Source organism: Herpailurus yagouaroundi, unplaced genomic scaffold (genome assembly GCF_014898765.1).
Source record: "Herpailurus yagouaroundi ecotype Mexico unplaced genomic scaffold, PumYag 159, whole genome shotgun sequence".
NCBI lineage: Eukaryota > Metazoa > Chordata > Mammalia > Carnivora > Felidae > Herpailurus > Herpailurus yagouaroundi.
Window position 1 is genome coordinate 29,702,524 of NW_024412400.1, and position 23,111 is coordinate 29,725,634.

General features: G+C 46.0%; 1 protein-coding gene and 1 long non-coding RNA gene across 3 annotated transcripts in view; one reads left to right on the forward strand and one right to left on the reverse strand.

The window, feature by feature from the left end:
- LOC121033692 (uncharacterized) lies at window positions 1-21,049 on the reverse strand. 2 transcript variants are annotated; one of them, XR_005792069.1, is made up of 3 exons: window positions 20,238-21,049; window positions 18,103-18,342; window positions 1-667 (listed from the first exon to the last, which is right to left on the reverse strand). It is a non-coding gene; the product is annotated as an uncharacterized LOC121033692 (long non-coding RNA). The 2 variants fall into 2 exon arrangements; XR_005792068.1 differs by lacking the exon at window positions 20,238-21,049 and having other exon boundaries at window positions 18,103-18,996.
- The window catches only part of CDV3 (CDV3 homolog), a 20,802-nt gene continuing 17,682 nt past the window's right edge, over window positions 19,992-23,111 (forward strand). The window contains exon 1 of the mRNA XM_040480216.1: window positions 19,992-20,016. The gene's annotated coding sequence lies outside the window, so the exon portion shown is untranslated. The remainder of the gene's footprint in view (window positions 20,017-23,111) is intronic.

Sequence of the window (23,111 nt, forward strand, 5' to 3'; positions counted from 1 at the left end):
TATGGGAAGGGGCCCAACAGGCACAATACACAATTTTATTTCCTGGTTTATCACAGCAGGATTCCACATCATGTGTCCTGCCAGAATATCCCCATCACTGCTCACCGTGAGGCATTAAGGGTGAGAACCAGTTCCCCTGGACATTGGGATAGCATTTTCCAAGTGGGTTGTTGGAAACGTGGCTTTCACAGAGTATAAATGAGGGTTATGAAGAGGGAAAAAGAATTCTGAGGTCAAATAACTTTGGGAAACACAGAGCCAAAAACCCTAAAGCAGGTTCCTTTCCTGCAGGACTTCTCAGAGCATTGAGCAGGGTTGTACACTTTGAAATCACCAATGAGGAATGGAGACTGCAGCATTTCCTCAACTTCCCTGTCCTGGGAGACCTTTCCCAGCTGGACGAAGTCTGCATCCATAAATGAGGCATCTGTCCCCACAGTGCAGAAACCACACACAACCACCAAGGTCGCCCTCAGCCTTGAGTTCTAAATATTCACTCTCAACCACAGCATTGCAAAAGTTTTCTCCTTTGCCACTTTGTCCCAAATGGCAGTTTAGAAACTGCAGCCACTGCTGCTCTGCAGTCTTCCTTAGTGTCCCCATTCATCCCTGCTGCGTGAAGCCAATCTCCAAGTACAAATTTCAGGTGTTAGATAATCTTCCGAGCCTGAAAGAAGAGAATCACCTTGTCAGGCCTGAGGAAATCCGCCCTCCGCATTCCCATCCTGAAGCAGGTCCTGGACGAAAGCGGGCAGGGCTAAGTTTCCCTTCTCAGCCAGGTTTTTCAACTGTTGTGTTCAGTAAATTTCCAGAGCCACTAGAACTCACTAGAGTTCTGCAATTGCCCCTTTGCATGCTAATGCACTTTCTTAAAAATCCATGATAAGTTTGGAGGCCATAACTAAGAGATATGAGGAAAGGTCAGGATCTGGGACAAACCAAAAGACTTAGTAATTTTCTGAGACACTAGGGAAGGGGATGGAGGCATTGTTCCAGAAGACCTGACCTCCAACATTCGCACATAATGCAGATGAATGCAAATAAGTTACCGTCTTCTGTTGTCACTTCCAGAATGGTGAATAATTCCATCTCAGTGACCAGAGGAAATGACTCTCACTTCACATACAAGCTTACCTTGAGTCTTTTATTCTCAGGGACACCGAGGAAACTCAGGGCTTTTCCTGAACCCTGAACTAAAATGAAAAAAACAGTCCCAGGTTGACCCCAAGACAGGAACACTAGCACGGGTGAACCTTCGTTAAGCATTTGCCATGTGACAGATGCATGTGGTCCCACAGCCAGAGAGGAGAGCCAACTGCACACACATGCATGTGGCTGGGATTAATCCTAGCCAGCCCCAGGACCACCACCGGCAGCTCCTCAGACGACTCAGCTGGAGTTTGGGAAACTGAGCAATGTCTGCAATGTAAGGAATCCAATCCACCCGACCCTTATAGACCCAGTCAGAAGTCAGCAGCTGGGGGTGAAGCCTTTGGGAAGATTTGCTCAAGTATGCTGGGCACGGGTTTGTCTTTCACTGACACCCTCGCACAGAGCAGGCCCTGGAAGTAGCCAGAAGGAAGGCCGGCTGAGCTCTGCGGGTAGGGAAGACGGACCTCTGCATGGGACGCAGGGGGCCTGGCTGCAGAAACTATGGGGTGGCATGCATCTGAATCTTCAGCTCAGGACAGCAGCAAGTGTGCTGAGGAAGAGAAGCAGCCTGCTGTGGCAGGCCGAAGGTCAACAGCGTGGCTGCACCCCCTACAGGTTGGGTGATTTCACCAGGTCATTCCCCTTTTCTGACCTCAGCTTCCTTGTCCGCAAAAAACGAGACGGCTGGTCTAAATCTGTTGATTGGGATTTGTTTCTTCTTCTTGCAATAAAATTCATGTAACATAAAATTTGTGGTTGCTGACATCTGGCACAGTCCCTGTGTTGTGCAACCATCACCACTCTCTAGTTGCAAGGCATCTTCCTCACCCCAAAAAGAAGCCCGTACCTATTAAGCAGGTTATGCCCTGCTTAACCCCCCATTACCCCCACCCTCCAGTCCCTGGCAACCACTAACTTCTTTCTGCCCCTGCAGACTTGCCTGTTCTGGACATTTCATACAAATGGAATCATACAATAACATGGCCTTTCCTGACTTGGCTTCTTTCACTTAGCACAATGTTCGCAAGGTTCATGCGTGTTTATCAGCACTTCATTTCTTTTTATGGCTAAATAATATTCCATTGTACAGATGTACTACTTTTTATCTACTCATCAATTGATGGACTTTTGGGTTGTTTCCACCTTGTGGCTATTGTGAATAGTCAAACATTCGAACGTTTGTGTACAAGAATCTGCTTGGGAATCTGTTTTGAATTCTTTAGGGTATATATCCAGGAGTAGAATTGCTGGGCCACATGATACGATGGACCAAATATTTGTGTCCTCCCAAAAGAAGGTCTAAGTCCCAGTAAATGTGATGGTATTTGGAGGTGGGGCCTGTGGGAGGTAATTAGGTTTAGGTGAGGTCATGAGAGTGAGGCCCCCATCATGGGATTAGCACCTTACAAAAAGAGGAAGAGATTAGAGCTCCTTCCCAACCCCTATGTGAGGATACCATGAGAGGCAGCCAAGTGCAAGCCAAATAGTGGGTCCTCACCAAGAACCTAGCCCTGATCTCAGAATCCTAGCCTCCGGAACAGTGAGAAATAAATGTCTGTTATTTAAGCCACCTAGTCTATGGCATTTTGTTATAGAAGCCCGAGCAGACTGAGACATATGATAATTGTATGCTTAAGTGACTGAGGAACCCTGAACTATTTTCCACAGTGGTTGTACCATTTTCCATTCCCACGATAGATGTTTGAAGGTTCTGTTTGCTCTTCGATCTCACCAACGTGGGAACTTTTTTAAGCAGGGAGGGCATTTAGTAATAAAACTATTTCTTCTGGGCACCTGGGGTGGTTCAGTTGGTTAAGTGTCTGACTTTGGCTCAGGTTATGATCTCATGGTTCAGTTTGTGAGTTTGAGCCCCGCGTCAGGCTCTGTGCTGACAGCTCAGAGCCTGGAGCCTGCTTCATATTCTGGGTGTCCCTCTGTCTCTGCCCCTCCTGGCTCGTGTTCTGTCTCTCTGTCTCTCAAAAATAAATAAACATTAAAATTATTTTAAAGAAAAGGAGGGGGGCGCTTGGGTGGCTCAGTCAGTTAAGTGTCTGACCCTGGCTCATGATCTCACAGTTCAGTTTGTGAGTTCGAGCCCCGCATCGGGCTCTGTGCTGACAGCGCAGAACCTGGAACCTGCTTCGGATTCTGTGTCTCCCTCTCTCTCTGCCCCTCCCCCCACTCACTCTCTGTCTCTGTCTCTGTCTCTGTCTCTCTCTCACAAATAAATATACATTAAAAAAAAAACTATTTATAATGAAATCTTTCTTGGAACCGTACCATAACAAAACAAGATTAAAGAGAAACTGTCAGGGTGAGGTGATGGCACCTCTAAAATCCTAGGGCTCTAAAAAAGAACAGTGTGAAACCTGTTGCTCCAGATAGGTTTGTTGGATCCTTCCTGGCTTAGAATCCAAAGATCCCATCTTGACCTGCTTCCCCGATCCATCCAGGTCCTCAGAGGTTTGGCTTAGAGAAGACTCACCCCATCTCCATTCCATGCTTTTATGGAAGCCCTGAGGTTGCAGCCCTCTTCCAGATGCATATGGGGCCCATCTGTGCAAAAATCATCTGGTTCTCATGAAAATGAAAATTCTGGGATTCCCACCCCAGACTTACAGAATGGGAATCTTTTTCAGAGGAACCCTAGTATTTGCTTTTTTTTTTTTTTTTTACATACTTCCAGATGTATTTTGATGTCCCCCTGTTTGAGAGCCACTAGACTAGAAAGGGCTGAGAGGTGAGGGAGCCGAGGGTAAATGCCTCAGTTAATGAGGCCAAACAGCTACTATCTCGCTGAACTGTGGTGACTTTCTCCTTTGCTCTTTAAGTGGAAGAGAGGCATTGGATTTTGCTTTGAGATCCAAGCGCCAACTGGGGCTACCCAAAGGTCATATTGGCACCACTTCTTTCCCACAAGACTATGAAGTTCAAAGGATAAGGACCCTCTTAGGCCCCTCAGAAACTGTGCACAGTGTTTAAGCGTTTCCAAGTGCTGTTATTTTTTTTTAATGATGGTTATTATGGTTACTTTTTTGAAATTTGAAAATATAGCAGATCAGTCATAAAGCATTGACTATTTATGCAAGTTTTAGCAGCGTTAAGCAATGCCTTCCTTGTGCTGAGAATCAACATTATTTACTTTGGGAATCTTGCCCAGATTTCTGTTAACTCATTCACACATAGTTTCTCCTCCCAGCCTTGTGACTCAGTGAGGTTTTTCCCAGCTAGGGCAAGGAAAACTGTTATATACAGACCTAATCCAGTGCAATGAACTCATCAAGGATCATCAAAAGCCCCCTACCCCAGTTACACCCTCAGAGCAGAAAACCACTCTTCAGGCTCTGTGGGACTCCTCCAAGAATGAGTGACTCCCCACCTGTTTTGGTTATCCATTGCTATGTAACAAATCTTGCCAAAACTTAGTGACTTAACACAACAACCATTTTATTAGTTCTTGCTGGTCTTTGGATTGACTAAGCTCAACTGAGCAATTCTGCTCCATCTGTTGTCTGTTGAGGCTACAGCCATCTGGGGGCTCAACTGGGCTGAAGAATCCAAGCTGGCTCACTCACATGGCTAGTGGCTGATGCTGGTGTCAGGTGGGAGCTTAGTTGGGCCTGTTGTCTGAAATGTCCTATACATGGCCTCTTCATGTGGCTTGGGCTTCCCACAATATGGCAGCTGGGCTACAAGAAGGAGTAACCCAAGATCAAATGTTTCAAGAGGGAGGAAGTGGTTCAAAGCACTGATTGGGATTAAACCCTAGTTCTAAGGCCTTGGACAAATTACTTAATCTCTTAGAACCTAAACTTCTCCATCTACCACATGAAGATAATGCCTTTCTCATCAGATTGATGTGAAGACTGAGGTGGTATATATGAAGCTCTTCACGCAGTGCTCCAAAAACAAGACTGAGTTATGATCATGGACACACCAACACCTAATCCTGGGACACCCTGGATAGTGCATGCTGGATCTCTCCACTTTTTCTCCCAGGCTTATTATACAAATTCCCCAGTTGCCATCTGTCATTTGAAGAAAAGGGAGAGTTGCTGTCTTCAACGGGATCCTGCCAGTCTGATGCAGAGATCAGAAACCGACATGACTCCTTGGAATTTATCTAAAAGGGAAAAAAATCTTACAAGTATTCAAAGATATTTGTAGAAAACATGTTACAATAACATGCTATCAAACTAAATGTCTATCAATAGGGAATGAAATATGACACATTCATATTCTACTGGATGGTTTCTGCTCTTAGGGTATCTAGGACCTGATCATCCTCCCTCTTAGGGGGAAACTCTAAGACAGGAAATAAACACCCCTGCTGTTCACTACAGAGGCCAAAAGAAGGCAGATAGGCCCACTCATGCTCCCTGGAAGGCAACATATAGACAACATATAAGCATGTAAGCTGAGTGTGGCCAGTGAGATTTTCCTGCCTGAGGCTTTGCCCACAAAGGCACAAGGACAGTTAGTGATTTTCAAGACTGTCATGTTGGCAGTGGAGCCTAGATTCCAGTGACATATAGGCAAGTGTCTGGTGGAACAGAGCTGCCTCCCTGACCTAAACAACTCAGCTTGGAACTGATATATATGAGAGAAATAAACTTTTATTCATTAAGACCACTCTAAGTTGGGCTTTTTTTTTTTAATTTTTTTTTTTAACGTTTATTTATTCTTGAGACAGAGAGAGACAGAGCATGAATGGGGGAGGGACAGAGAGAGAGGGAGGGAGACACAGAATCCGAAGCAGGCTCCAGGTTCTGAGCCATCAGCCCAGAGCCCGACGCGGGGCTCAAACTCACGGACCGTGAGATCGTGACCTGAGCTGAAGTCGGACACTTAACCGACTGAGCCACCCAGGCGCCCCTGGGCTTTTTTTTTTTTTAATTATTATTATAGCAGCTTAGCTTATCCTAGTTACGGTGACTTTAGAATATGGTCACATTCCTTCCATTGACAAGGAGAGCCTATGTCTCCTCCTCTCAAATCAGGGCAGGATTGTGAGCACTTAGATCAAGAGACTACAGTGAAAGTGACTCCCAAGGCTAGGTCATGAAAGGCCACACAGCTTTCTCCCTGCTTAGTAGAACACTAGCTCCTGAGCCACCCTGTAAGAAGTCAGATTACCCAGAGGCTGCCACACTGTGAGGAAGCCAAGCCATACAGAGAGGCCATGTATAGGCCCTCTGGACAAGAGTTCTAGCTCAGCCCAGGATTCAAGTCATCCCAGCCAAAGCTCCAAATGTGTGAATGAAGAAGCTTCCAGATGATTCCATTACCCTCCCCCTTCACCAGCTTTTCATCTCACTCCTAGTTTGAGTTTTCCCAGCTGAGGTCCCAGACATTGTGACATCATCCCTGCTGTATCCTGTTAGAATTCCTGACCCACAGACTATATGAGCATATTAAAGTAGCAATTGCTTTATTCCACTAAGTTGTATGAATTGCTATACTACAATAGCAAATAGAACACTAAACTAACATATAATAGATTCTGTGGACTATTATACACCCTTACAAAAAATTCCTCTTTTATTGATTCAGTTAGCCAGATTTGGTTGCTGTTGTTGCAATCAAGAATCTTCATGGTGGACTGGGGCGGGGGGAGGTGTGGGCGGTGCACCTGTGTGGCTCAGTCAGTTAAGCATACAACTTCAGCTCAGGTCATAATCTCACAGTTTGTGGGTTCGAGCCCCACATCAGGCTCCACACTATCATTGCCTGGGATTCCCTCTCTCCCTCTCTCTCTCTGCCCCTCCTCACCCCTCTTTCCCTCAAAATAAATAAATAAACTTAAAAAAAAAAAAAAGAACCTTTATTGGTGGATATACAATGAAACACTCCACAAAGCTTAAACAGATGTAGCTCTATGTTAACTGTCCCAGAAAGATGTTCACACTGTAGTTTTAATGAAAATGGCAGGTTCTAAAACAGGTACAGACTAGTTCTATTTTTGTAAAATAAAACTATTTTTGCATAGAATTCTAGGATGCTATGTACTAAAATTATACAGTATTGTGTTTAGGTATTGGAAATACAGGGAGTATTTTCTTGTGCTTATCTGTATATTCTAATTTCTTATTAATGAATATCATTACACAGTTACTTGCATAATTTTTTTAATTAAAAAACATTTTAAAAAATAAAGCCAACATTATAGATCAAGGAATTTGAGAGTGGTTGGCGCACCTCTCCACCTCTCGGGATTTTGTACATTTTCCAGTGAGAAACCCAAAAGTAAAATCTTTAGGGAGTGTGATAGCCCCTAATAATTCCTCCTCTCCCTATAAACATATGCTGTTTCTCACATCAAGAAGTAGTGTTTGGGCATTTGACTGGCTCAGTAGAGCATGCAAGTCTTGAACTCAGAGTCATGAGTTCAAGCCCCATGTTGGGCATAGAGATTACTTAAAAAAAAAAAAAAAATAGGGGCACCTGGGTGGCTCAGTCAGTTAAGCATCCAACTTCTGCTCAGGTCATGATCTCTCGGTTGGTGAGTTCAAGCTCCGCATCAGGCTCTGTGCTCCAGAGCCTGGAGCCTGCTTTGGATTCTGTGTCTTCCTCTCTTTCTGCTCCTTACTGCTCACTCTCTCTCTCTCTCAAAAATACACATTAAAAGATTAAAAAATATATTTTTAAGTAGTGTTTAGTTCCCCTTTTCTTAAGTCTAGGCTGTTCTTGTGACTCCTTTGGCCAGTAGAATACAGCATGTTTGAGGATATCTGATCTCAAGCATTAGGACGACTGGTAGCTTCCGTTTCCTTCCTCTTACATGCTTCTTCTTGGGACATTCTCTTAGAACCTAGCCCAAGCCCTGTGGAGGAGAACCAAGACTCTCCTGTTGGTAGCCTCAGCTGAGCCCCTAGCTAATAGCCAGCACCAACTGCCAGCCGTGTGAATGAGTCATTTGGAAATCTAGCCCAACTAAGCCCCAGGTGACTTCAGCTCCAACCAACAACCTATGGGACAGAAGAACCACCCAGCTGAGCCCTGTTAACCCACAGACTCATAAGAGGTACTAAAATGGTGATTGCTTTAAGCCACTGACTTTTGGGATAATGTAGTAGCTAGTTTCCAAGATGGCTCCAATGATGCCCACCCTCTGATATTCACACCCTTGTATAATCACTTTGTACATTGTACCAGGGCTTGTCTGTGTGACAAACAGAATATAGCAGAAGTGATGTGTGTTATGTTACTTCCAAGATTAGATTATAAAAGATCTTGTTGTTTCTGTCTTAGTCACTCTCTCAATCACTCTTCATGTTGTGAGCAGCCCCAGGGAAAGAAATCTACATAAGGTGACCAACTTGTCACCAGGTTGCCCAGGACTTTCCTGGTTTTAGACTGAGAGTCTCATTCTGAAACCCCCTCAGTCCTGAGCAAACCAGGATGGTTGGTCACCCTACACTCCTGATAAGGAACTGAGGCCTTTGGACAACAGTGAGCTAGAAACTGAAGTCTTCTACCGCAGCTGCATGTGATGTGCCATCTTGGAAACAGATCGTCCAGCCCCAGTCAAGCCATCAAATGACCACAGCCCCAGCTGACCACTTGACCACAACTTTGTAAAAGACCCTGATCCAGAACCACCAGGCAAGTTGATCCCAAATTCCTGATGCCCCAGAAACTGTATAAAATAATAAGTATTTGTTATTTTAAGGTGCTAAATTTGGGGCAATTTGTTAAACACCAATAGGTAATTTAAATAGGCGGCCTATTACACCCAAATAGGTAACAGAAACAGGGAGCATGTTCATATTCTCCACCCTGTTTGAAATAGCCATGATAATCTTTCTGTTTGGGGACTTCCTTTACCTTCCTGAAAATCAACCCGAGGGAATTTTGCTTCTAGAGTTCCTGAAGAGCAGTGCTGCGCATGGCCCCTGCTTGCTGTTGGGGAGCTCAGTCCAATTCTAATTATCTTCCAAGCTTTAACAATGAATCTCTTGGGCTCCCAAGGTCCTCCCAACTCTCCATTTCCAAATGCTCTTGAGGCCATCATGATTTCCCAAAAGGCCTGAGATGTTTACCCAGGCTGCTTAAACAGCCTTCTCTACTGGAAAGTATCCCCTGATCTCTGACATGAATGTCTGCATGCTGAAAACAAGGCATGGGATGCATATGTCTGCAGAACATGCAGATGGTTTTATGAGGGTCTGGGAGACTTGACCTAAGTTTTTTTTCCAACCAGCAGCAAGGTATTTGAGATTTTACCTTTTAGCTTACTTAGGAAGGCTAGTTTATTCACAAGCACCTTCTTCTGGACGGGTTTTGAAGACATCACGTTAGTCCAGGGGAGCACAACAGGCGGGTGGGCACCTTAAAAGCCTCTCTTGGCTCCTCCTTCAGTCTAGTATGGTTTACACTGACTCTGTCTACAGGCAGGCTTTGGGCTCCGCACATGCAGGGCACCCAGCACGTCTGGGCAGGCTACTGTGTGCACCCAGAGACCCAAAGACACCTGGAAGATAGGTACAGATACAAGAAACACGTGAAAGCCATTATTTCCTGGAGCTGCCATAACAAAGTACCACAAACTGGGTGGCTTAAAATAACAGAAAACTATTCTTTTAGGGTTCTGGAGCCAAAAGTCCAAAATTAACATGTCAGCAGGTTTTCTACCTTCTGGGGCTGTGAGGGAGAATCTGTTCCACGCCTCTTTTAGATTGTGGTGGTTCGCTGTCCATCTTTGGCATCACCCCAATTTGCTGTTCACATGACATGCTCCCTGTGTGTCTCTCTGTGTGTCCAAATCTCCCATCCTAATTGACCTCATCATCTTAACCTCATCATCTGTAAAAACCCCACTTCCAAATAAGGTCCTATTCACAGGTACTGGGAGTTAGGACTCCATCTTTGGGGAGAACACAGTTCAAACCATAACACCGAGCATTTAATAAAAACAGGAAATTCCATGAAATGCCAGGCACTTGCTATGATAGGCATTTTATACACATTATTCTTAATCCTCACAAAGATTTCCTAATTTTATAGCTATAGGAACAGGATCGGAAAGATAACAGTGCTTATCTTAACTCATATAGCTAGAAAATGTAGGGTTCTGAAATCAGATAGCCTGGCTTCACCACTTACCTGGGAGGGAGGCCTTGGACAAGTTATTTAACCTCTCTGTACCTGTTTCTTTATTTGTAAAGTGAGGGTGATAATAATCATGCCTCCATCTATGCTGAGTTGTTGCAAAATCTTTAAAAGACAATGCACAGAGTCTGACACATAATAATTACTGAACTCACGTAGCTGTTATTATAAGTAGTAGAGTCAAGATTTAAATCCACATCTCCTTAGCTCTGATACCTTCATTCTCTCTCATCTATGATCCAGCATAATGAGGTGCCAGGCACTTTGGCATCCATGATCTCACTGAATCCTCACGATCCCTGGGAAGTCAATATTTCTGGATATATTTTATGGATGAGGGAACTGAAATACAGAGAGGTGAGGTGACCTGATGAAGGTCACCTAGCAAATAAGACACTCTGATCTAGCTCTGCTGACTGTAGTATTTTTCCACTACGTTACCCATCATCCCATTGCACAGATACAAGGTGGTGGAACACTCTCCTCTACCGTAGTTTGCTAATAATCTCTGGATCTAAGGTAGTCAACCAAGTTGATGAGGTCAGTCAGTGGCCCACCCCAAGGCTGTAACAGTCAGCTCCTGCCAGTTCAGAAAGCTCAGTGCAGAAGGTATGCTATTTTTTCTTGAGAAAATCCTTCAGAAGGAAGAACTCTTTCTCACACACACACAAGCACACACACCTGCACACGCATGCATGCACAGACAAACATACAGAATGCTTACACAAGGACGCACCCCTGGAACAAAGTCACTAACAGTTGAAAGGGAATGGGCCATAAAAGAAGATGTCTCAGTTAGAAAGCCTAAAAAGTAAGAACCAGCTGCTAGGCCCAATCCAAAATTCCCTGGCAAACTAGGGTCGAGAAGATTCCAAGAGGCAAAAATAAAATCCAGGGGCGCTTGAGTGGTTCAGTTGATTAAGCGTCCAACTTCAGCGCAGGTTATGATCTTGTAGTTTATGAGTTCAAGCCCCGTGTTGGGCTCTGTGTTGACAGCTCAGAGCCTGGAGCTTGCTTCGGATTCTGTGTTTCCCTCTCTCTCTCTGCCCTTCCCCTGCTCATGCTCTGTCTCTCAAAAATAAGTGTTAATTTTTTTTTTAGTAAAATAAAATAAAAACCAAAAAACCATGCAAACACCTCAGAGATAAACTCCCTCAGACTTCTCTGCCAGGACGGAAAGAGAGACAAAGCAGCTAGGTTCTCTAGCCTGGACTTTCTCAGATCTTTGTACCACCACCTCTGTCCAGCTGCTCTTGCACACCACAGCTCAGCCCTGCAAACACCCAAGGAGAGTGGCCATGGGATAATGGCCACCCATAGGCCTCCTCTGGCCCATAGACAAGTTTTATTTAGCCTGCACACAGTTTTTAAGTTAGTTGTTAACATTTCGGTTTTTTTTAACGTCTGTTTATTTTTGAGCGAGAGACAGAGCACGAGCAAGGGAGGGGCAGAGAGAGAGGGAGACACAGAATCCGAAGCAGGCTTCAGGCTCTGAGCTGTCAGCACAGAGCCCGATTCAGGGCTTGAACTCATGAGCTGTGAGATCATGACCTGAGCAGAAGTCAGATGCTTAACCAACTAAGCCACCCAGGCACCCCAGTTGTTAATATTTTAAAAGAGAGACATTTCACATAATAATTCTTGGTTTTTGTGCCTTGGGAAAATCAAAAGTTCTGGCCAAGTGGCTCTGTATCTGAGAGGCAACTGTGAGCCAAAGCTGAGTGGTGGCTGCCTCCAGGTTCATTATTTTTATACCTAGACCACTTGACTCATTTATCTTCCTTGCCTGACCCCTCTAGGAATGTAAGTTTTTCACTCTGGCCAACTGAGACCTCCCCTCTGCTAGCAAATAAAGTAGCACCTCACCTGCCCTGGCATTCAAAAGTCCTTCAGAGCATGGCTCATTCAGACTTAACACCTGTGACTATACTTCATTCTAAATGTATCTACTCCTTCGTGTCCAAATGAGTCCCTTGTCTTCGCACACTGGTACCTTTGCTAGTGCTTTTTTATTTCCTCTAAGATGCATTTCATTCCAGCTTGGCCAGAACTCTCCCACACTCACTGAGGTCCGTATGAAGGCCTTCTCAGAACCTCCCAAGAGGATGTGAGCTTTCTTTCATTTGATGCTCCAAAGCACCTTGTCATTTTGAAGTACTAGCTCCGGACTCTCATGGCTTCACACATTTGCATATTATAATTATTCTCCCTGTGATTCATTCCCCCTCAGCCAGTAGTTCCAGTGGAGCCCAGCCTTGCAGTCGACTTCACCATAGCATTAGTGTGAATAAGGACACTATCTTAACCCTTCAGACCAACCTGGTCACCAGAAGAATACCACTGAACTAATCCCTCACTTCATGCCACCTGGAACAGAAGAATTGCCTGACTGAGACCTGCACACATCTTTGCCTTTTGTGACAATTGTGAGATAGAGCGAAAGGGTTGTTGTTTAAGCCGCTAAGTGTTAGGCCAGTTTGTTACACAGCAGTAGGTAACTGAGACAGTTGGGAATCTTGCTATTGATTTTCTTCACGTCTTTTTATGAAACTAAAAATATATACATACACACACAACTTAGAGATGGGGAAGAGAACTAGTATTTATGAAGCTCCTAATTTGATTTCTGTCTGACACTTTTACATGCATTACCTCATCTAATACTCAAGACAATCCAGCTTATATTATTATTTATGCTTAAAAAAAAGAAGAGGGGCGCCTGGGTGGCTCAGTCCTTTCAGTGTCTAACTCTTGATTTCAGCTCAGGTCATGATCCCAGGATTGTGGAATCAGGCCCTGCGTTTGGCTCCACGCTGAGCATGGAACCTGCTTAGGATTCTCTCTCTTCCTCTGACCCTCTCCCCCACTCACTCTCTAAAAATAAAATTTAAAAAAATTAAAAAAAAATAAAATTAAAATAAAAAGAAGAAGAAACCAACCAAAGCCTAGAGAAGTTCAGTAACTTGCAAATGATCACATAAGTCCTGAGTGGGGGAAATGGGAATTGAATGCCTAGTCTGCTCTATCCAGCTACAAAATCCTTGTTTTTGTCACCACCTCACATCTCCACACCACTTCTCTGGGCTCAGATAGTGGTCTACACTCCTCTTAACCTGACACCATATGTGGTCTCTTCATGCTGCCGCAAAGCCTTCAGAACCTTCCTCTTAAACGACCATACATTATTCCAATTATAGTTTACATACCATTCCCCTCCTGTGGAGCATTTACATTCCTTCCAAATCTTTTTGCCATTAAAAGAATTCTGACAGTTGCATTCTGCTACAAAGAATAGGAATTCCGAGGGCGGGGTGAGCCTTTCTTGGGTTTCTTTGGTATTACCAGGAATCTCATCAACGTGACTCTTCCAGCCCTCTTCCCACCCACCCTCTGAGCCCTGACTGCCTTAGTGAACCCCCTCACGTCAAGCTGTGGCCCAAGGAGAGTGTTCCAGGTGGAGCAGAGGAGGGGAGAAAAACAATCCCCTTGAAACTCGCACCCATTTGGCCCAGATGAGTTCATCACCTTTTATCAGTGTTATGCAGACCTCATTAATCTTAAATCGCTTTGACGGCTGGAAAAATGAAGACTGTGTCAGGATTCTTGTTGATTTTGAAAAGATTATACACATCCTGTTATTTCAAAAGGGCCAGGTGAAAGATTTTTAAATCCTGTTAAGAATTTTAGCCTATATCCTGAGAGAGTAGGTAGACATTAAATGGTTTTAAATAAAGGAGTGATGACCTAATCTGATTTTTTTTTTTTTTTTTTTTAACTAGAAAGAACACCCTGGTTTGGAGGATAATGACAGGATTTAGTGATTGAGAGGACAGAGGGTGGAGGCTAAGGGAGGACTCCAGCAAGACCCTAGGATTCTGCCCAGGACAGCTGGGTGGGTAGGATGAGAAGCAGTAAGGGAATAACAACACGGTAGTCCCCTTTGGGACCAGGTGAGCTAGGGGCGCCTGAGGGCAGCGCCTGGGACAAGCCTACTTCCGCAGGGACCAGGGACACAGGCCTGGGAGAGAGGGCCCCCTAGGCCAGGAGTGAGAGGGATGTGGAGGGCCACCGGCAGGCCCTGCTGGAGAACTGCGGACCCTGGCGAAGGCCCTGAGGCCTCAGCAACCCATGAGGCTGCTAACCCTTTCCTTCCCAGGAACGGAGTCCTGAACTACTCCATCTTAAGGGGCTGTTTGAGCCCGTCACCGTGTCCCCGGAGGTTTTCAGGTCAAAGATTCCCACTGATTTTATACTTAGGAGAAAGCACTACCCCCCAGGAAGTAGCCCCAGGAAGAAAATCCCCTTGTTTCTGACCTCCCAAAGATCTGCAGCCAGCCAGACACAAATGCCAAGGTGACCTGCACAGGCTTGGATCCGTGCTTTAAGAGGAGCAAAGACGGGCTGCTGGGGAGAAGCAGTTTCACCCCACCTGGGCATCTGGGAGTGTGAAGACGGGATGGTTTTCCTCTGAGCCGTAAAAGAACAGGTTGACTTCCTCAGGTGAGTAGGAGGGGATAGAACGCTCTAGGAAGAGGGACCGGCCGTGCAAAGATCCAAAGAGGGGGAAATACAGGACAGGCTGGAGCTGACGGAGCTTTGCATGACTCTTCTTAGATGCAAGGGGATGAAACTGTTTCTACTACTCAGACTCACAAGTCTGTGACGTTCTGGGGCAACAATCTAACCATGGCCCCGAAAGCTTCTTCGTCATTAGTGGCTGAGACAGAAATTTCCTGTGACGTCATCTGGGAAAATTGCTAGGAAGCTCAGTCCCTAACTTGCCCTGGCCTGACCTCTAAAAAGCAACTTTCCAGAGCCTGTGGATGTGCATTTTTTGAACTAGCCTCATCTTTCCCTGCCTCTTCCTTTCCTACCTGTATTTTTCCTTTTGCCTTCTTTCTATTTAAACCTCTAGAGAAAGAGATAAGCTATGTAAAAATAAGCCTATAAAACACTCAACCTACCATCTTTCAAAAGAAAGCCAGTGTCCACCAAATCTACAGAGGGGTCAGTGGTGCGGCGGGTCTCATGGGTGGAGCTAGATGGAGGCCAGGTAGCTAGATGGAGGTCCAGGGAGGAAGTACAGGAAAGAGCAGGCCAGGGCAGAGGACTCTGGGGACAGCAACTGAAAGCACAGAAAATTCTGGGGGGACCCCGGAAGGTTATTAGTCCAGCTACATACTTAGAGTCAGCTTCAACTGAGGCAGGTCAGGCAAACCCAGGTCATTTTGTCCCAAATGTCATATTCAAGAGTTAAGAGAAGAGGGGTGCCTGGGTGGCTCAGTCAGTTGGTTAAGCATCTGACTTTGGCTCAGGTCATGATCTTAACAGTTTCGAGCCCCGCTTCTCTCTTTCTCCCTCTCTCTGCCCCTCGCTCACTTGTGCCCCCTCTCTCTAAGGAAGAAGAAAAAAAAGATTGAAGAGAGGGGATTTTCAGGCTTCATATTTTCTACCCCCGCCCCCCCCCCACCACCAATGAGGTTCCCTTTTGTGTGGGGTACCCTGGGAGATGTGAAGGGCCCAGGGATGTGGAAATCGGGTGGGGAGATTATGACAAGCACTCTTGAACAACTTCAGATTTGCTGCAGTTTGGCGGGGACAGCAGTGGTAGGTTGGGCTCTGAGCTGCTTTGCCATGGGTGTGGGAGCCAAGAGGAGGAAGAGACACCATACCCCTAGGAGTCTTTAATTAACTTGGCCATTTTTGCTGAGAACTTACAGGTGGAATTCTTCTCCGTGGAGCTGTGTTTGGCAGCAGGCTCAATATATAACATGTAATCGTTACATAAATCTATAGTTGTTTACAAATACACGACATGGTATTTGCTCCTCCAGGGCCAAGACCCACAGATGCCGGTAAGGAGATTTGCCAGCAACAAGGGAGAAAGCCCCAGGCAGCCTCACAAAAGTTTTCCAGTTTCTATCCTTCCAGCATTCCTCAGGGAGGGCCTCTTAGCTCATGGACCGGTCCCCCGGGGCCGGTGGGGAGGGACTATTGGGGCAGCAGATGGCAGAATCATACCATCTAGGACTAAGTCCGTGCAGAAGGTTGGGTCATCGTCATCGAATGCTTTCTTCCTCTGTGTAATCATTTGACAGGAGGCTAATCAGGGCTCACCTGAGGAGACCCCTAGCTCAACCTTCAAACCCCGGACGGGGGAGTCCTAGGCCGGAAAGTCCTGCTCTGCTTGCGCTGAGTGGGAGAGGGACTCCCCAGCTCAAAAGACTGAGTGGGACAGCAGGTAGCAGGACAGCAGATGTGCTCGGTCTGTCACTAGGCAGACAGGGTACTTTGTTATGGCTATTTTGATCCAGACATCTTGAGGGCACAGAGAGTTTAGCATGAATAAAAACTATATGATCAGGGGCGCCTGGATGGCTCAGTCAGTTAAGCATTCAATTCTCGATTTCGGCTCAGGTCATGATCCCAGGGTCGTGAGATCAAGCCTGCTGTTGGGCTCCACACTGAGCATGCTTGGGATTCTCATTCTCTCTCTCTCTCTCTCTCCCTCTCATTCTCTCTCTCTCTCTCTCTCTTTCTCTCTCTTTCTCTCTCTCCCCAGCTCATGCTTGTGCTAATGCTCTCGCAAAATAAATAAATAAACATTTTTTTCAAAAACCTACATAATCATATTTGAGAGAAGATGCCAAAATACTAAGTGATTTCATACATAGTAACTGCAAACATGAAGCATGAAACTTTATTTTTAACAGCCAACAAATGTTCAGTGATTGTCTACTCTGGGGATGGCACTCCATAGGCATAGCACCGAAGACCCAGTAATGAAGAAGAAGCAGGGTCAAAGAGGACAGATAAAAGGAACAGTCAGCAAACACCCCCATATAACTCTAATTCATGGTACATGCCTTAGCAATAACATGAGCACTCTTTTTTTTAATGTTTATTTATTTATGACAGAGAGAGACAGAGAGAGACAGAGCACAAGTAGGGGAGGGGCAGAGAGAGAAGGAGACAGAATCGGAAGCAGGCTCCAGACTCCGAGGTGTCAGCACAGAGCCCAACGTGGGGTTTGAACTCACAAACTGTGATCATGACCTGAGCCGAAGTCAGTTGCTTAACCGACTGAAACACCCAGGCTTCCCAACGCCAACACTCTTAGTAACAACAATACCTAACATTCATTGGGCTGACAATTCCAGGCACTGAGCTGAGTGGTCTTCAATTTGTCCCATCATACAGTCCTCACACAACTCCACAGGCAGGTGTATTTATCAGCCCCTTTACAGATGAAAACACCTAAGGTGCAGAGGAGTTAAGAGACTTGCTAGGTAGGAAGAGGCGGAGCTGCTACTTGAACCCAGGTCTGACTCCAGAAAGTAGGCCCTTGACCCTGAAGTAAAGAGCAGGAAGAGGAAGTAAAGATCTTGCCTTCAGCACAGGGTGGGGGGGGGGGGGGGACCACTCTGCACTCCCCGTACCCTCACCCTTTCCTTGCCCTTTTTAGCCCAAGTAGGAATGACAATTCCATTGACCTACTGGCCTGGTAACCAGGGCCAGACAATTTCACATCTACTTGTTGGGTCATGAAATAGGATCAGGAACGGAGTTAGGGTCAGAAATAGGATGATCGTGCCTTGCGAACATAATTATATCCCTTGCACTCTGTGATCAAAATGAGTCAGAAGGTTTTGCTTAATGTCAGAGTCACTTGACTGGCTCTCAAAGAGGTCACCCAGGGTAGTTTTACCTTGATGAATTTTCCACAGAGCTGAACCTGCTTCACAGCCAAGTCGGTGCTCTGAGGTTCAGCTGCCTGGAGAAGCCTGACTCCCAGTAATCCAACACATAGGAGGCTGAAGTATATAACCAGATACTCACGTATTCATTAACAGTTGGTATTAGTCCTTCAATAGCTGGAATGCTCCTCCCTCAACTGGAGCACCCTTTTCTCAATATCAGCAATCAGAAAGCCAAATCACCCATCAGCTGGCTGGTTACTGAGTATACCCCAAGAGTTGGCCTAGGCAGATTTCTTTCAAATCAGGGTGGGGCTTAGTGAGTCATCTTTATTTCACAGCAGGGCACATCTGTATGAGCTCCAGTTTCATTTGCTCTTTCCTGGACAGTGGTGGATAATAAGTGTCAGCTCTGGCCTCTGGGCTTTACCCTACTTCTTTTTGCTTTCTCTTCTCCAGCCTTCTCTCTCATTCTTGTTTCATGCTTTCTCCATACAGTACAACTGATTAGGTTGCTGACCATTCAATTGTATCACATTCCAGCCCTGCTCTCCTGAGATTACATGAGGAAGATGACCTGATGGGTGGGTTGGTTGATCCAAACTCTTCATTTCTTTATGGACTTTTTGTGTATATTCTCAGATATATTAGGTTGAACCATATGAGATTGCTATTTGGGTAGGTCAAAAACAAAGAGCAACAACTTTATGTGGTATAACTAACAACAGACCAGATTTATTAGGGGTGGGCTTACTGAGTCCAACTCCTTTTTGCAAGCCTTGATGGTAAGTGTGTGTGTATATGGAGTGTCATACATGGCAGGCTTTTATGTCTCTCTGGAAACAGGCATCTCTGGCTAGCCATTAGCATCTGGGACTTCATTCCTCTTGCTGTCCATTCACCCTCTGACAAGGGCCTTAATGTCAAGGATGAGCCAAGGAGGGACTTGAGGTTGAGGGAGAAAGTCAAACTCTTTGTTATATGTGACAGAGTATGTGTTCTGAAGCCAACAGAGAACAAAAGGAACACTTTTAGATAGTTCATATTTTGTTTATTCCCCTATTCATGTGAAAAAATTAGGGACTACTGGAGACCTGTGTGAAATAGGCTCATGCCCGACACCATTTCTACCTTCCAAGGTTTTCACTGGCTATAGTTGTATGTACATATACCTGTGTGTCTGTTTCTGGTAGCTGATTACCATATGGTAAGCTCTGTGAGGGTAGGGCTTATCTCTGACTTACTGGTCTTTAATTCCTATCATAGGGCCCGGCATACAGTAGGTGCTCATTAAAAAAAATGTTTTATATAAATTAATGAGCGAGTGAATGAATGAATGAATGAGGTTAAACAACAAACAAATCATGGAAATACCAAGAAGGCATCAAATACCATACCAAACAAAAGTTCTCTGGACCTTTAAAGGTCAGGAACCAGGCTGCCTGTGGAAGTCAGCAAGGCTCCCCAGGGAAAGTAACCTGAAAACATTTGCTCCCCAACTGGAAAAGGTTGGTGGACCAGCTCAGGCGGTAGCACAGTCTGCCTCACAGATGTGAGAGAGGAAGCCACAAATGAAAAGAAGCCACAAATGAAAAGTTGTTCCCTATTTCCTGGCAAGCTCTTTGGTCAGCATGAGCCACATTCCTTTGAGCTGAGCATGTGTGGAATTTCCAGTCTAGGTAGCAGAATGGAACTTGGAACAAATAGCTCAGCAAAAAAGAACCCGGGGACAATGGGACCAGACCCAGCTGCCCTTTGCCAACTCTTGAGCTCACAGAATATTGGCTCAGTGGGCCTTGTTGAGGGAGATAAATGATGTCTTTTGGGCTGTACCACTTCAGAGGACTCAGAGAGACATTTCCATGTTCAGACAGCACTAAAATCCTTAGAAGATATGCTAAATATCTAGGAATGGTCTGAGTCCTCACCATGTTCAACTTTCCATCTAGCAAGGACAAATTAAGGTCTGTTTTGCTTTACAGATGGGGAAGGTCTAAATACTGGAAGGTAGAGGAGAAGAAACCTTCATCAAGAGAAAGCTGGAGGATACTTCAAGGTGAGGACAGGTGATGATGAGGGGGTGATGGCAGGATTCAGGGCCCTATGTGATCAATCTGGAGGAAGGAGTCAGGGGAAATTTAAGAGGAACTGGTGGGAATATATGCTGTCAGTTTCAGGGCAGAGGATTCAAATAGGAAGGGATCAGCTTCTTGGAGGAGACAGTAACTGCAGACAATAACACAAACACAAAGATACTGGTCTCTCTACTGGCCTGACCTGAATTTCTTACATATGATCGTGTTCTAGGAGCATGTCATGAATCACACTGAAAAAGGTAGTGGGGATTTCTGCTGTGTCAACCCTCAACTGAGGTTCCTTCTCTCATTTTCCCAAGTCATTAATTCCTTCAAGACACTGATATATTGATGGAGACCTAAGAAAGGAGAGACTGAACTCCAGTTACTCATATCTCGATCTTCTTGATTATAATGGAGTTGAAGGCAGGAATGACGAATTACTCAACCTAGAATTAGCTACGTAACCTTAAATATAGCTAAATAGGTGCTTCATAGATGAGGAAAAAAAGAACGAAAGGAAGGAAGGGAAGAAGGGAAAGGAAGAAAAATGTTACAAAGATGTTAAGGGAGATGGAGTGGGAGCAGTACTTAACTTGGCCTGCATCACAGGAAGATAGGTAGTGTCACAGAAGGAAGTTACCTAGGGCCCATTTTGAGGGTGGGGCAGTTAATGTTTGGGGAATAATATGTAAGCTTGCTGTTGATCAAGGCTAGGTACCTGATTTACTTTGTTGACATATTTTGGACTTAGTTCTTTTAACAAGTAGTGGAGGGAGAGAAGACACCTTTAAATGGCGAAACTATAAAGGAAAAGACAAAGATGCAGCTCCATTTACTGGCTGTGCTGTATCTACCCCATGAAGCTACTAACATAGTCTGAGTCATTTCCTCAGTGGCTGTTCGCTCCTCTGTCCTTAGAAGGAGGAAGTGGAAAGTCTAGTACATTACGGTACCTTTTTCTTTTTCTAAAATTTTTTAAAAAGTTTATTTATTTTGAGAGAGTGAGAGTGGGGGAGGGGTGAGAGAGAGAGACAGAGAGAGACAGAGACAGAGAGAGAATCTTAAGCAGGCTCCACACGCAGTGCAGAACCCAACGCAGGGCTCGATCTCATGACCATGAGATCATGACCTGAGCCAAAATCAAGAGTGGGTGGCTCCACCAACTGAGCCATCCAGGCACCCCTAGGCCACCTTTTTCATATGAAAGGATTCCTGGAACACCTGGGTAGCTCAGTAAGTTAAGCCTTGGACTTTTGATTTCAGCCCAGGTCATGATCTCTGGGGTCAAGTCCCGAAACAGGCTCTGAGCTGAGCTTGGAGCCTGCTTAAAATGCTCTCTCTCCCGGGGCGCCTGGGTGTCTCCATCCAACTTTGGCTCAGGTCATGATCTCACGGTTTGTGAGTTTGAGCCCCGCATTGGGCTCTGTGCAGCCTGCTTCGGATTCTGTGCCTCCCTCTCTCTCTGTTCCTCCTTCACTCGCACTCTCTCTCAAAAATAAAGATTTTTAAAAATTAAAAAAAAAAAAAGATTCTCTCCCTCTCTCTGCCCATCCCCTGTTCACATTCTCTCTCTCTCTCTCTCTCTCTGAATAAACTTAAAAAAAAGAAAAAGAAAAAAAGGATTCCTTTCATTCTCAAGGCCCACAAAGTACTTAACGTAAGACCAGGTTTGACATGGGTGTTTTATCCGCACCCTATGACACATCATTCTCCTCCTTTTATCAGATATAAAGGCTAAGGATAAATTGCAGCCATCATCTAGACTCAAGTCAGGGCAGGGGGCACTATTTAAATGTATTAAAAAGTCACATATTTCGCATCCAATGCCTGTTAATGCTGGGAAGGGAACAGGTCCTCTTTTCCCACATAGCTAATACCCCCATTTCACAGATCAGAAGCTTGAGGATCAGATTTCCTTAGTTCGATCTTGATGGACGTATCTAGCAGCGGATGGAGTCCAGACAAAAGTCAATCCGTGTCTATCTACCTACTGACTTATTAAAGATCTTTTCTTACAGAACCTAAACGTCAAGCCCACTATTTTCCTAATAATTATCTCATCACATGAAAATTTAAACTCGTCAGACCAGAAAGAGTGGAAGTATAAAGTAGAGCGGTGGGAGAGGTACCATCTCTCCCACCACTAGTTTAACACAGTACATTTCCGTTTCGCTAAAAGTTCAAGCCACAAGGCCACAGTTCACTAAGGGCGAGCAGACACATGCGTGCACCCTACGCATGCGCTCAGCTGGGACCCACCCGCCCCTTTCACCGGACCTCTTCAGCCAAGTCACCAATTAGCCCTCTAAATGCCCGCCCCCAAGGCTAAACCCTCGGCCAATCGGAAGAAAGGAGCCATCAGGCACATCACTTATGTAGCATACACCCTTCTCTCCCCTTCCCAAGGCCCCGCCCCGTCTGAGGCAGGGATTGTCGCCTAAGTGCTTCGTTCTGGCACCTGATTGGCTCCTTTCCCAGCTCCGCCTCTGTCTCCTCCCACAGCCCTCCCCACCGCAGACCCACAGCGGCGGGCGGAGCTAAGTACGCAGGCGCGGGCACTGCCTCTCTTTTTTAGTGGCCCGCCCTCCCTCCTCCTCCTCCCTCCCCTCCCCACCCCCTCTCCCTTCCTCTCCCGGCCTGCGCGCGCGTGTCTTCCTCCAGCACGCGCCGCCGCAAGCCAGGCACTCTCGCCGGAGCCTCTGGCCCGCGCATTCCTTTTCCCCTCCGGCTGCGGAGCCGACGGGATTCTGCACCGTCGTCGCGGCAGCAGCTGCAGCCCCGGCAGCCTCGAGGGGCGGGAGCAGCGCGCGATCCCCCCAGGCGGACCGTACCACCGCCTGCCAGCTCGCGGGGGGAACCGCCCGCCCCGCCACACACGCCTCGGCGACCCCGCCGGGCTGAGGCGTCGCCGCGCCCGGGAGCGTGAGCGCAGAGCCGGCCTCGACCCCGAGCTCGGAGTCCCGCGGGCCGCGCCCGCCGCTGGCCCCACCCATCCGGGCAGTGGAGGCTGCGGCCATGGCCGAGACGGAGGAGCGAAGCCTAGATAACTTCTTCGCCAAGAGGGATAAGAAGA